At 39.4% G+C, this 14,236-nt stretch overlaps 1 protein-coding gene across 1 annotated transcript in view; it reads right to left on the bottom strand.

The window, feature by feature from the left end:
• The window catches only part of whrna (whirlin a), a gene marked incomplete at both ends in the record, with an annotated part of 168,940 nt that overhangs the window by 56,571 nt on the left and 98,133 nt on the right, over positions 1-14,236 (bottom strand). The window lies entirely within an intron of this gene.

Here is a 14,236-nt window from a genome sequence, read left to right as displayed (position 1 = left end):
GCATAGGATTTCTTGAGTCATGGCCTAAAATGCTTTATGTGAGGTCACAGTGACCTTTGACCACCTAAATCTAATCAGTTCATCCTTGGGTATCTAGACAATTGTGTCAAATGTGAAGACATCCCCTCAAGGCATGAGGGACAGACAGATGGACGGATGGACAACCTGAAAACATGATAATATCTGTGTGCCCGCTACAACATAAGTGTTATTAAGTTCTTAATTTCAACCTCTTATATTTCGAGTGGCTGACACTGTGAAAGTCACAGTACAGACACTGGGGTAACAAATTGTCCTTTGTCCCCCAAATGTAAAGAAATGTTCTGGGAAAAGAAAATAATGGCAGGTAGTTTGGTCATCTAAGTGTGTTACACTGACTCTATTAACTTTACATGTCAACATAAATGTGATAAATTAGTCACAGGGGACGGGCTCGCCACTCCCCCTTCACAAAACAGCCCAGAGTCACTGGTCTTGTAAATGACTTTGGCTGGCATTTAGACTTGATGTAGTGTTTAGCATTTAAAAAGAAGTCTCCAAATGTTACTTCCTGTCTCTTCGCTCTATTTCTACTCTGCTCTGGTCAGCCAACCGCACCTCAAAATCATTTCAATGTTCTCATGGTGCGGCAGCCAGTGCACATTGGAGATTAAAGACGTTCAGTTTCTCTTGTTTCAGTTTCCTGTTTTTTTCTCCCAAAAAACCTGAGGTGACCCAATGCAATATCAGTCAGTGCTGATGCACTGCAGCACCTCTACAGCATCTGAAGCAGGTGAGGACATTCTCTACATGAACCCTCTAGCTTCGATAATGGCTGAAGTTATAACAATATGTAGAAGGGCCAATTAAAACTGTATTTACAAATGCAATCTGGCTAATCTAAACTAATCTAATCTAACAAGCACCATTTCAGTGAGTACACATACTTTTTTTGCCACAGCTAACACTTTTTCGTGCTGTCAGGCTGAGCCAAAGCCTCAGGGATGAGAGACAGATTTTAAAACAGATTACAAGCTGTTTGTTCCAGCTGTTGGCATTACAAAAAGGCATGAAAAGGACTCAATAATGTGCTTATTAGGACTTTATACAGTGACAGTGACAACCCTAGTGCTCAGTTTATTGTGCGCTCAGCTCAGACCCTCTCAGTTGCACTTGGATCACAGCTTGAGAGCACACATGGCTTTGAAACATACACACAAGAAGCCGACACATAAACACAACATAAGTTTTCTTCTTCCTGTTCATATCTCTGTCACTTGAAGAGGCATTCTGACTTCAGAGTGGTCATGATGAAAATGATATTATCATAGATTTTCAATTGTTTTCAAAAAGGTTTTCGTGTACAGTAACATTCAGCTGTCGCAAAGCTTTCTTCAGTAAAGTGTGAGCTGTTATGGTTTCATTCAAATCTTAAATCCCCTTTCTAGAAAATGTCCGACATTTCAGCAAAATAAAATGTGAATGAGTACTCAGTCTTTGCTAGGGCACTCAGAACTGAGCTCAGGTGCATCATTACTGCACTGATTATCCTGGAGATAGTCTCTAGGACTTGATAGACCTTTTTCACAGCAGACATTTTGACTCGTCAGGCAGGAAAAGCACAGGTGTTACTAATAACATTAACGAGGGCTCTGCTCTATGGAAGTGTTCCAGTCAACCATGAAGGCGCGCCAGTGAGCCAGCATGCATAATACCAGGGCTGTGTCCTTAATCACTCTCCATTTACTATATAGTGTGCTATATTAAGCCTCACTGTGTGATATTTCATCCACATTATCGGGTTGAGTATTAGTTATATTTTGTATTGAGAATCTGAAGTAGAAGTGTCGGCTATTTAATTAACATATAATTGTATCTATACTTTTATAAATACTTTTCTCATTTGTAATTTTGCTTGTTCCTTGCACAATTTCTCCACCACTTGTTTGAAATATTTGGGGTCAACTTTGGAGTTATTTGCTGGGTGCAGAGAGATTTCAGTTTTTGATTAATTCCCTGTCAGCTCAGGATATGTCATTGCTTCTTCCCCTCCGAGACAACAGAAGACATGTTGACATGGCACACTAGGAAAAGCAAAGGTGGAAAAAAAATCTAATTGAATTGGTTTCAGGGTCCTGGTATTGTGCAGGACAATGTCTTGCCAGTATTATAGGCCTGTGTATGTGTATAATAGGGATGCAACAATACAGTTAGCCCACGGTTCAATACGTACCTGGGTTCTTGGGTTACAGTTTTGGTTCTGTTTCTGCACACATTTTTTGCGTAAGGAGAAAAAAATCTTTTGATTATTGTTTATTTATTTTGCTTATAAGCTAAGATTTGTTTTTTACATTCAGACACATTCAAGTGTATTGTAAGCTAAAATAAAATAAATAAAAGTATGTAAAAAATGTTTTAACACTTTCAAATGCAAACATGCTTCTTCACAGTGCTAAGCTCTAGCTTTAGCCTGTTCTACTTCAATGCTCTTGTTGTTGTACAGAGGTCAGGAATTACTTTAGTGCTGAAAAATGTTTTTGATGGCACAGTGTAGCACGGATCGAGCGTTTCAATTAGGTGACAAAAGCCCGCATTGCTGACTCTGGACAACGGCTGCAAATCCTTTGTAATAAACGTCCCCACTGCACTTGTTATTTCTTGTGTTTTCTGACCTGGTACAATAGGCTTATTGAAAGGCACCAGAAAAAGACAACTGTTTTTTAACTGATGGTAACAGTGATGCTGGGTGGTGGCCCCCAAAATGTGCGCTCATATTGGAAGTGTTACCATTTGCATAGGTGACACGTGTGAAGTAAGACTTGCAGACAGTAATTGTTCTGTTGACTCTTTTCGTTCCCTCGTCACTGTATTCAACCCATGCTGCGTTCAAGTGCTCCTCTAAAGCTCAGACAAAGCAGCATGACTTTAGTAGAAGAAGAAGGAGGTCCTGTGACATCAAGGTGTATTAACAAAATCTGTTTGGGCTTTTCCTCTTAAGATGACATATGTGCAAATTAAAAATGTAAATAAAGACGTATGGATGAAAATATACTGTATTTGTGGCATGGTAGTTTTCAGATTATAGATCCAGGTTATATTTTGACCTGTATCGGTTGTTAAAGCCCTGCTGTGTGTCCACACCAGTGAATCAAGTCAGATTATTTGCACCTGCTGTATTTGGCAAATTAACAGATCTTTGATACTGATTAAGTTTGATGAGCCAGTGAGCCTTATTCAAAACCAAACTGTTAATTACAGAATAAATTAGAGAATGCCAATATACTGTATTAGTATTCTTAAGAATGTCTTTAATGGTTTAAGACAGATCAATCAATATAATAATTGACTCCTCTTCAGTTGTGTTGTCTTTAATCATTTTAACCTTACTGTATCATCTATCACAAAACAATAACAACACTGTAGATACGCTATTGCATCACCTGCCCTCATGAAGTTGTCATTGGCATCTTTCCTCTCTCTTCTAATTATTCTGCTCCTCCATGCTCCCCTCCTCTGCCTCATTATACTTCTATTTGAGAGTAGATCGGCCCTGTCCTGAGTCACAGGCTCTTCCCTTTTGGTAATCAATCTCTGTGTTACACCAGAGGCATTCTGGACAATTAAACAAAAACCTGTGGCAATGGTGTTTATGATTAAAGCTCTAATTAATGCAGTGGAATGTCACATCCATTTTTATTCCTAACTTCCAATTATAAGCCCTATATGTCCACAATGTTTCTCCCTGCAGCTGTAAACTCACTCCTGCAGGTGACTAGCCCCGTGTCTTGACTGCAAACATCACATCAGCTCCACACAGCTCCTTAACACCCAAGATGTCTTGCTTCCCAGCTGGTGGGCAGAGGTAAAGGGAGAGTCTGTTGGATTATACCAGAGCTGATCAGGTTGCAAAATGTAAATATATTCATTCAGTCTTTTTATTGGGCATCAACCTTGCGTTTATGCAGCCATCGTTGAAAAAAAAACGCAAAGCTTAAATTAATGCTTCAGGTCATGTTTATAGCTGTGAGGTGCCACTGAGCCTCCACAGAGCCGGCACACACAGCTGCATAGATTCATCTGTTGCGTGGGACGTGCAAGTGAAAACCTTCTGATGCCCTCGCAATCTTGACACTGGATGAGGATTCTCCAGGATCAGTCAGGAGGAGGGAGAACTGTTTCTATGGTTGCACACAGTAGTTACTCTATGGACTAATCCATAGGAGTAAGTAGAAGTAAAAGGATATTAGAAGCTACAGTCACACCGTTGTACTGGGTGACATGTTAATTCATCACAATGAACACACACACTGTGGTTTATTTTGACTCAATTCCACAGACACCATGACATAGAGCAACAAAGATTTATCACTCCACAGCTGAAGATAGTGCACTTACCATTGTTTAAAAACATTTGCTTAAGGAAATCATTTTAAAGCATTATTAATGTCCTCCTTCCATAGGAACAGATGGACTTAGGGCTGAGGGCCATGAATAAGGAAGGGATGATTGGAAAGTACTGAGAGATTGACAACATCTCATCGGGTTTTTCATGGTATTGGGAACACTCATTCACTCATCATTTATCTCACCAACTCCGGAGTCGGGTCACAGGGGCGGCAGCTCTAGCAGGGGACCCCAAACTTCCCTTTCCTGGGTCACATTAACCAGCTCTAACTCCCAGGCCAGTGTGGAGATACAATCTCTCCACTTAGTCCTGGGTCTTCCCCAAGGCCTCCTCCCAGCTGGACGTGCCTGGAACGGGAGGCGCCCCGGGGGCATCCTTACCAGACGCCCAAACACCTCAACTGACTCCTTTCAACGCAAAGGAGCTGCGGCTCTACTCCGAGTTCCTCACGGATGGCTGAACTTCTCACCCTATCTCTAAGGGAGACGCCCGCCACCCTCATGAGAAAACCCATTTCGGCCGCTTGTACCCGCGACATCGTTCTTTCAGTCATAACCAGCTTTCATGACCATAGGTGAGGGTAGGAACAAAGATTGACCGGTAGATCAAGAGCTTTGCTCTGCTCCAATTCTTCGGTCAATCTCGCACTCCATCGTCCACTCACTCACGAAAAAGCTCCAGAGATACTTGAAACTCCTTCACTTGGCGTAAGGACTCATTCCCTTCCTGTTGTAAGCAATTACTCAAGCAAAGTGCAATTTTTAACAATGAGAAAAATATAGAATAAACCCAGAAGTTGATGCCCAATAAAAGACTGCTACTTTAATACAATTTACCACATATTTTAGGTTTTTATCATGATCATATCATTTCAATTCTAAATTCCTATTATCTGACCTTGTTCTTTGATTAATGTTTCTGATGGCTTATTTTCTCCTTCATCACCTTTTAAAAATGATTCCGTATTGTGTAATCCTTATATATGTATCCTTATCTTATGTTTTTAGTGTTAAGAAAAGTTATTCTTTCTTCCTCTCCTCTCACAAATTCTATCAGAGCCTATAGGATTTCAAGGGGGAACTTTGTTTAGTGTCTAGGAAAAACTGCACAGAAAGTTCTGCTGTTCCGTAATAAGAGACTGCAATACATTAATCCGAAGGCAGATCTATAGGTTCTGCAACATAATCTGCAATAATAATGCTAATAAACTAACAAACAATCAGGCAGTGAAAAAGTTAAGCTAAAAAACTACAGGACCTCTTACAGTGATTCTCTTTCTGCACTGTGCTGCTTTACAAATATTCCTTAATAGAACGAGATTCTCTCCACTTGTAGATAGATTTAAATGCAAATTAAAGTGATGGATTATATGCCTCGTCTTCTTCTGCTCACACTAATTGCTCCCGGAAAAAGTCTATTCTGGCTCGTTCCTCTGCTCTTTTCTTTCTGTTTTCATGAGATGACTTTGTGATCTCCCACTGGTAAATGCAAAGATTGGGGTGTTTTAGAAATCTCCACCACTCAGAAAGTGGTGATATATGAGGTGTTTTAAAGTTTTGGAATACAGATTAAAACATAAGAAGGCCGTGCGTCTTTGACAGTATAACCGTGGACTCTGATGTGTTTGAAACACTGCAGCAGTGTTGGAGGCAGAAGAGGCGAACGGACAGATTATTACACTCCTACTCGTGTGTTTGATCAGGACTGTTGTCAAAGATTCTTTTGACATTATTAGACCTGCGTGATGATCAGTCTAGGTCAGATGGCTCAGGGCTGAATGGTGGCAGAAACACAGAGGGGAGATTGCAGCTCTGGACCACTGATCCCTAAAGCTACATTAAGAAGGGTGAAGCTGTTCTATCCGACCCTTTGGCACTTCTTTCACTCAAATGCTTCATTTTTTACAGCAAGCTTCCAGATATATCCAGATTTTATCTGGATCTGGTGTTGAGACGAACTGCAGTTCATTATCAGATTATGCCGCAAATTTATCCTGTGAATGCATCCACAGATTGTTGAAGGCTGCAAATTGATCAGTGTGCTCAAGTTCTTTCTTTTCAGATAAGATTTGTCTTGAGCTCCAAGTCACTGCATCACACTACACACTTGTCAATGGATGGAATGAAATGCAATTTGGCACCTTGAACCCCTGAACACCCTGAATACCTAAACTTCTGAGTTCAGAATGTGTTGGCCTGTAATTCTAGTAAAATAAAATGTATTATGGTTTCTCATTCTATATACTGTATAATATATCCTGTTCTATATACAATGTAGTTAGACAACACTCCGTTTCAGCCTTTTGTCCCCTCAGTCAGATGAGAAGTATGCTGACCTAAAACACCACTTATAGTAGAGACTGTAGGTTACAGGACATTACTGTATAATAAGTACTATACTTTCCATCTCATTGATGATTGGTCATGTTGAGTTAAGTGTGAGTCCTGGGTTCAACATAAAGAATGGGAATAGCGGTGATTGAGTAGGACGTGCAAGCCGAGACTTTAACTTTGCAACATGTGACCATACCATACTTGCATACCATATCAAATTACACTCCCTTGAAAGTTCTGTCCTTGAGCTGAGAGGGAGATGATTTAGCTGCATGCTAATGAAAGATGCACAGGTAACCTTGTTTCAACTCTACCTTTCATACCTCAGCTGTCCTGAAATTTCTTCCATTGCTTCTGTCCCTTGGCAAATGCAGGAGAACACCCTGGAGATTAGATATCGACTGTGTCTAATTGCTTACACCTTTGTCTTCTTAAATGGGCATAACTTGTTATAAAGTAATGAGTTTGCATATGAACCCTAGCTTCTTCCAAAATGAAAAGGGATGGGCACAAGGAATGTGCCAAAGTCCAGAAAAACACATTTATCTTCAGTTTGAGAATTTCACTTGAAATTATTAAAGTTTAATTAGATCCATTAGTGCCTATACCTTCCTTTGCATCGCTCATATTTCATTTTTTGATTTATTTTATGACTTTAGCAGTCTACCTTTTATTACAGAAGATTTTTCTTACTTTTTAATGTCTCTCCTCTAACCTTTTTCACACCTTCTGTCCTCCCTTATCTTCCCCTTCTCCTCACCTTCTATATTTTCCTCACTTGGCACTGCAACCTTGAAATTATAGAGACATTACCCAGAGGAGCTGGATGTCAGAACGCAGATGTCCGAACCAGTATGGCTGGACATTAAACTGACTTTACACTGCCAGTTCCCTAGAACAAAGTCTATGTAATGTCTGATTTGTGGATAGAGCAGGTTATTGTGCGGAGAATACACAGCGAGTCAGTGGCCGTGTTGAGGATTTTTTTTATCATGCAGCCTGGGAAAAACTGGAATAAACTGGAATAATACTGTATTGCCTAACTCACAGCAACTAAGACTTCAAAGATTAAAAATAACTCTTTCTTTTCTTTAGTATATTGCAGAGAAAGACTAAAACTGACCTTATTCCACACAAGGACACCAACACAAATGTATGACTGGAAAGAAGACGAGACTTCTGGCAGTAAGGGCAGATGCTGAAATTGTCAGACAAATTCAAGGAACAGCAAGAGGCTTGGTTGCTTTTGATCAAATTATGAACCGGCTATGTGACCAAGTATTTCCAGTAAAAGTGAAAACACGTCCTACACGGACAATCTCCTTTTGTGTGCCTCATGTGAGGAAGGGAAACTCTGGACAACGTCCTGACTTGATTCATCGGCGTTCATATGAGAAAACAGCCCAATTATATTTCTTCTCCTTTGTCCTCTCCCTGCCCGACTCCTGAGCTCAACTGCAGTCATCCATCATCAGGGATTTTCCTCCACTTCAAAAACAGATCCCCTAAAAGTCCTGAATACTGATCATGGTGTATTTTTGTTACGTCACATCTGAACAAAGCAGACTACGATCAAAAGCTATGGAGGTAAAGGATCAGATCATACAACCCTGTTTCAAAAAAAGTTGGGATGTTGTGTAAAATGTAAATAGACACAGAATCTGATTATTTGCAAAACATTGAAACTCCATATTTAATTGAAAATAGGACAAAGACAACATATCAAATGTTGAAAAAAAAAAATTTCATAGTTTTTTTTAAAAATGATATGCCTATTTTGATTTAGATGCCAGCAACACATTTCAAAACAGGCAAAAAAAAGACTGGAAAAGTTGTGAAATGCTAAAAGAAGTCACCTGTTGGAACATCTCACAACTAATGAGGTTAACTGCCAACAGGTTAGTAACATGGGTATAAAAACAGCATCCCAGAGAGTCTGAGTCTGTTTGAAGGTGAAGGGTTCACCACTCTGTGAAAGACTGCACTGGCAACAATTTAAGAATGTTTGACAACAGAAAATTGCAAATAATTTGTGGATTTCATCGTCATAATATCATTTAAAGATTCAGAGAATATGAAGAAATCGCTGTACGCAAGGGACAAGGTCAAAAACCAATATTGGTTGCTGTTGATCTTCAGGGCCTCAGACATGTGGACATTACTGCCTGAGATCAGAAGACTTAAAAAGCCTGTGTCTGTTAACACAGTTCGTTGCTGCATCCACAAATGACAGTTGACACTATGCCATGCAAAGAGGAAACCGTATATAAACCAGATCCAGAAATGCAGCCACCTTCTCCGGGCCCAAGTTTATCTAAGATAGACTGAGGTCAAGTGGAAAACTGTCCTGTGAAAATTTGAAATTCTTTTTGGAAATCATTGACGTCGTGTCCTCTGGGCCAAAGAGGAAAATGACCATCCGGAATGGTATAGGGGTGTATTGGTGCTTAGCATAAGTAACCTACACACATGTGAAGGCACCATTAACGCTGAACCATATATACAGGCTTTAGAGTATATATATATATATATATATATATATATATATAGAGAGAGAGAGAGAGATTAAGATTAAATGTGTATAATTTAATTCTATTCAATTAATTAATTATATTACTATATTAATTATATGAATTATATGTTATTGTATTTAAACTATAAGATATAATTTATACATGTTTGTTTGACCAAAAAAACTAAGTGCCCTGACTGGCTGACCAAGAATGAGAGAATGATAATTTAAGGTCATTAGAGAAGTTGAATTCAATTAATTCCAGTTTTGCATTATGTTATTATAATGTGCATAAATGTTATTTATATCAAAAATAACAGATGATATCTAACTGCATGGAGTCACAAATGTCTCATAAACTTTGATGTAGATACTTATTTACACCTGCTCACCTGTTTTGCCCACTGAACGATTCAAAATGATTCAAAGCCTCAGGGCTTAACTTCACTCTTTTAAGTGACTGGTTCAGTTGGTTTATCTAAAAGATTTTTGCTTCATGTATATTTAATCTTAATATGGAATATTTAGGCTTTTAAGGCAGTTCTGTTCACTAAACCACAAGTTTAAGTGTTGCTTTTCTGTTCCACCTTTATCTTTGTAAACACAGGGAAATAAGATATTGAGACATGTCTTTGAAAAGCTTTGCACCACTGATCTGTCAAAACTTCGGAACTGTGCAAGAACATCTTAATGATGCAACTCTGACAGCAGTGAAGCGCAGTGCAGCGAGACCGGCTGAGTGAAATCTGAGTGTATAAGCCTGATTGACTGATCCTGCCTGAGCATACTAATGATCCAACACAACCAGGCTGCATCACACAATCCCTGCACCACCCACCAATGTGTTAAACTGCACATCACAGTAGCCCAAAGCTCAGATCAGTGTGAAGAGTCAGATCATGTGTCTCAGACCAGCAGGTTGCTGCTTGTAATCAGGTTTTAACAAAGAATACATGTTGGCAGGAAGACACTGAAAACAAACACAGAAAACATCATCACAGATGTTCGGATAACATCTGCTCTCAAACACAGATATAGAGAGGTTTGCTGCAACTGCCAGTTATTTAACTAATCAGATGACCTTTTGTTTCTCCATGTCTCCATGAACTCAAATGACACACCCCTGATTTAAGAGAGTAATAGATTACCAAAGTGTGCTGTAATGCTGTATCTGGTAAATAAATGACCATTTCTATTCCCAGATATGCACTCAGTAGTCAGGACACACAATGAGCCACTTCACATTTCAATATTAGCTGCTCTAGATTTTTGCTCCGAGTGATTCAAATATTTAATGACATTTCCTCCACCATAACCGATCCTAGTGACCTAATGTGTGGGTTCACCTTTATACATGTGCGCATGCAATAGGGCTGCTTATTGGTGTGGGTTTGTTGTCTGTCTAGACAGACACTCTGAGGAAGGCAAGGGTTCCGTTATGAATGTTGAATTGGTATATTTTTGGCCATGCCAGTCCACCACTTTGGTCCAGACAACGATTATGGGTTGGATTGTTATAACCTTTTGTACAGACAGTCATGATCCCCAGAGGATAATTCTTATGGAATTTTGTGATCCTTTGACTCCTCCTCGAGTACCATCAATAGGCCTTTTCGACTGTCATGGAAGGGGTTCTCTAACAGGTTCCTTTCAGACTGATTTGAATCCTGGTGCCATCTAGTGAACCGGCCTGCGTTTCCACTAGTTTTGCATCGAACCATTGTAATCAAGGATGTGTTAGCAACTGAAGGTGTTGCACATTGCACACCACTGATGCCGTCACAGTTTGCACTGTAAAAAACAGGCATTTTGCGGTTCCAGTTTGGAAGCAACTTCTCCAGTTCCCTGTTGATACTTGATTTATTCTGAAATATTGTTATTTTTTACTGTATAGAATTTGACAGAATATCCCCTGTGGCTATACCACTGCTGTACTGGCATGTTTTTTTAAATAACCAAGGCACTTAAACAAAAACCTTTATTTTGTTAAAAGAAAACAGTGAGCAAAATTATTTAAAGAAAATTACAAAATGGAAAGAAACTGTAAATAGTGGCACATTTGAAGACAGTGCGCATGACTTTTATTGCCTCCCAGGAAGGTCAGTGCATAACACCCCCACATTTTCATTTGCATTGAAGACATACCATTATGCAAACAATACCCAAGATAAGGTATACAGCCTTGTAGACACCCAGATATACAGCCTGTGGTACTTATATCCTTACTCTCTGCATTGTTAATGGAGACCTGTCAGGCTGCTCTCCCAAAAGTTTCCGGAAAGGAGCACAAAGCCTTAGAGATATGCTACATTTCCTCTCCACAAAGGATTGCAGAGAGGAGAGAGGTCTAGAAACAGTGGTTTTGACATTAAGATGAAGCAGTGAGTGAGTGAGGTACGTCTTAGCATTCTGTTCTGACAACTGAGGTTTAACACCCAACTTGTTCATAACAGTGAATGAAGTCATAGATATGACTAAAACCTTGAATCTTTCACAACCACATTTTTAAAGAGAGTTTTAGTAGTTAAGACCTTACCTAATAAGATCACAGACAAATATGCTGATCGACGAGCTGTAATCCTGTTAAATATTTCAATATTTTATTTTCATAAAACTGACTAAAGAAACTGTACATTAATAAACCCCCCCCCCCCCCCCCCCAAATTAAAAGAATAAAAACAGCTGACATTTCTCACTACAGATCATTTTGGTTTATTTGGAGGAAAACCAGCAACGCATACAAATAGAAGTACAAGGACACAGAGACAATGGCCATTAAATTAATGTTTGTGTTTGATTGACTGTTTTTAGTCAATTGTCCACAGAATAAACTACACATGAAATGTATGAGTTTCTTTCTGAGGGCCTGAGGCTCTAGGTGATTTACTGAACCAAACTGTTTCTTACCTGTCAAACTTCAAAATGATGTTCCAGTATACCCAACAGCAAACGTTTGCTCTATATGTTTTATATAGTAGTTTTAACAAAGCCAAGTCCGTATGACAAAGATCCCCTACAATCCCCTGAACAGTGAGCTCAGTGTTGCTGAAAGCGCAGTTCAGTCACACTCGCTGCTCAATCTGACAAACAATTGTACAGAGAAAATATCAAGGTTTCAGTCTGTAGAGCGGGTCACGGAGGAGTGAAAGAGATTTATACCACAAATATGGGTCAGTTTAATCTCATTCAGTAGGAATTCTGTCATTTTGAGATATAATTTTTTCCGTACCATTTTCATTTTTTGCTTGCGTAGTATTCTATATTTACTGATTATGGAGCCTGGAGTGAAATACATGCTTACTTGCATGACAAAGCACAGGAGTCAAAATGCTCAATCCCCAGAGAAAGTCTCAGAAACTGTGCCTTTAAACGAGCCACCAGGACTTCTGTACAGCTGTAGAAAGTACTGATACAGTGCCGTTGCAGTCATTCCCCAGACTGGGTTTTTCTTTTTTCAGGGCGGGGTCTTAAAGGGACCCTCAGACAGAGGGAGAATACATGTACATTCAGACTGACAGTATGAGAAAAATAAGGTTTTTTCTAACATGTTCTAGTAGAAACCTAAAATACAAGTGTGAACCTGAAAATGAGCATAATATGGGACCGTTAGAGCTTTCTTTTATCATTAAATCATTAAACTTGCACTGAAACTAAGTGTGCAGAGACATCTTTTGTTCAAATTAGATTTTTCCCATTAGCATTTTGAGTGTAGCAATCCTACCAAAAATATGCATAAAAATCAAATGAATTCAAGAGATTACAGATGAACGAAATAAAGTGTTACAACAGTGCACTGTCCGAAGATAACAGCAATGTCAACAAAGGAGAGAAATGGGACAAAGTAAGCGTTTCTTCCATATGTCTTATTGTCCTGTGAGATGTGTGTGTATGTTACTGTTCAGATGGCAAACTTAGAGCACAGTTATCGACAGTCACTCCCGCAGATAATGTGCAGTTTGAATTTGTAAAATGCACCTTGTCAAGATCCACAGAGCTTTCTCCATTTCTCTCTGTTCCATTTGGATGACAGGGCAGTAACTGTGACTTTGTAGTCTGTGCCAATAGATATGATACAATTACTAGCATTTGGCTCAGTGGGACGATTGATAATGTGGAGAGAGCCCTGCAGGAGACACATCACAGAGAAACAGATGGGCTGAATTCATGCTCGCTCCCTTCGATTTACTCCTAATGTGACAGAATATCTGAGTGTGTATCCCTATCACTCAGAGCAGACGTGTGTGTGTGTGTGTGTGTGTGTGTGTGTGTGTGTGTGTGTGTGTGTGTGTGTGTGTGTGTGTGTGTGTGTGTGTGTGTGTGAGAGAGAGAATAATATAAAGGTACAAAGCGTTTTATAGAAAACGCCCAGATTCCGCATTTTTATCAACATAACAATAAAACTTTCATACTCAATGTGTCTATGAAATGTTCACTGTCAATGTTTGTCATTTGTTTATCTGCTTCTGGCAACTAACAGTGCCATTAAAGGTCGATTACATGTAGGAGCCCCCCCCCCCCCGCGCTCCTTCTGCCTTCTCCCTGGGTGTGAGAAAGACAATGTTTGAAGGACAGCAACGACTGTCTAGTTGTCAAGAGAAAGACGATAGAGGGTGAGACTGACTAAAGAAGCCCTCATCATTAGCACTGTGTCTCTTTAAACACCTAGGGCCACATGTGTACACACAAAAAATGCGTGTGCCTTTTCCCACGCATAAACTGCTATTTATCATGTTATATGGCGATGCAGCAACGTGCACTGTGCCTAAGACAAATTTCCCTGCAGGGACAATATAGATCATCTCATCTTATCTTATCTTATCTTATTTTGAACGATATCTTACAAATTGTTGATGAAAATATGTTGTGATGTTATGATTGTTTAATTTGATCCTGAATGTGAAGCAATTTGTCAACAATTCTGTTTCAACATGAGCACTATGAATGAATCATTGACCATCTTTCTGATGTATAATAATAATGATGGTTGAGAAACTGAATTAGTGTTAC

Source organism: Echiichthys vipera (assembly GCF_963691815.1).
Source record: "Echiichthys vipera genome assembly, chromosome: 16".
Classification (NCBI taxonomy): Eukaryota; Metazoa; Chordata; class Actinopteri; order Perciformes; family Trachinidae; genus Echiichthys; species Echiichthys vipera.
The sequence above is the reverse complement of the archived record's forward strand: the minus strand, read 5'-3'. Positions and strand labels throughout refer to the sequence as shown.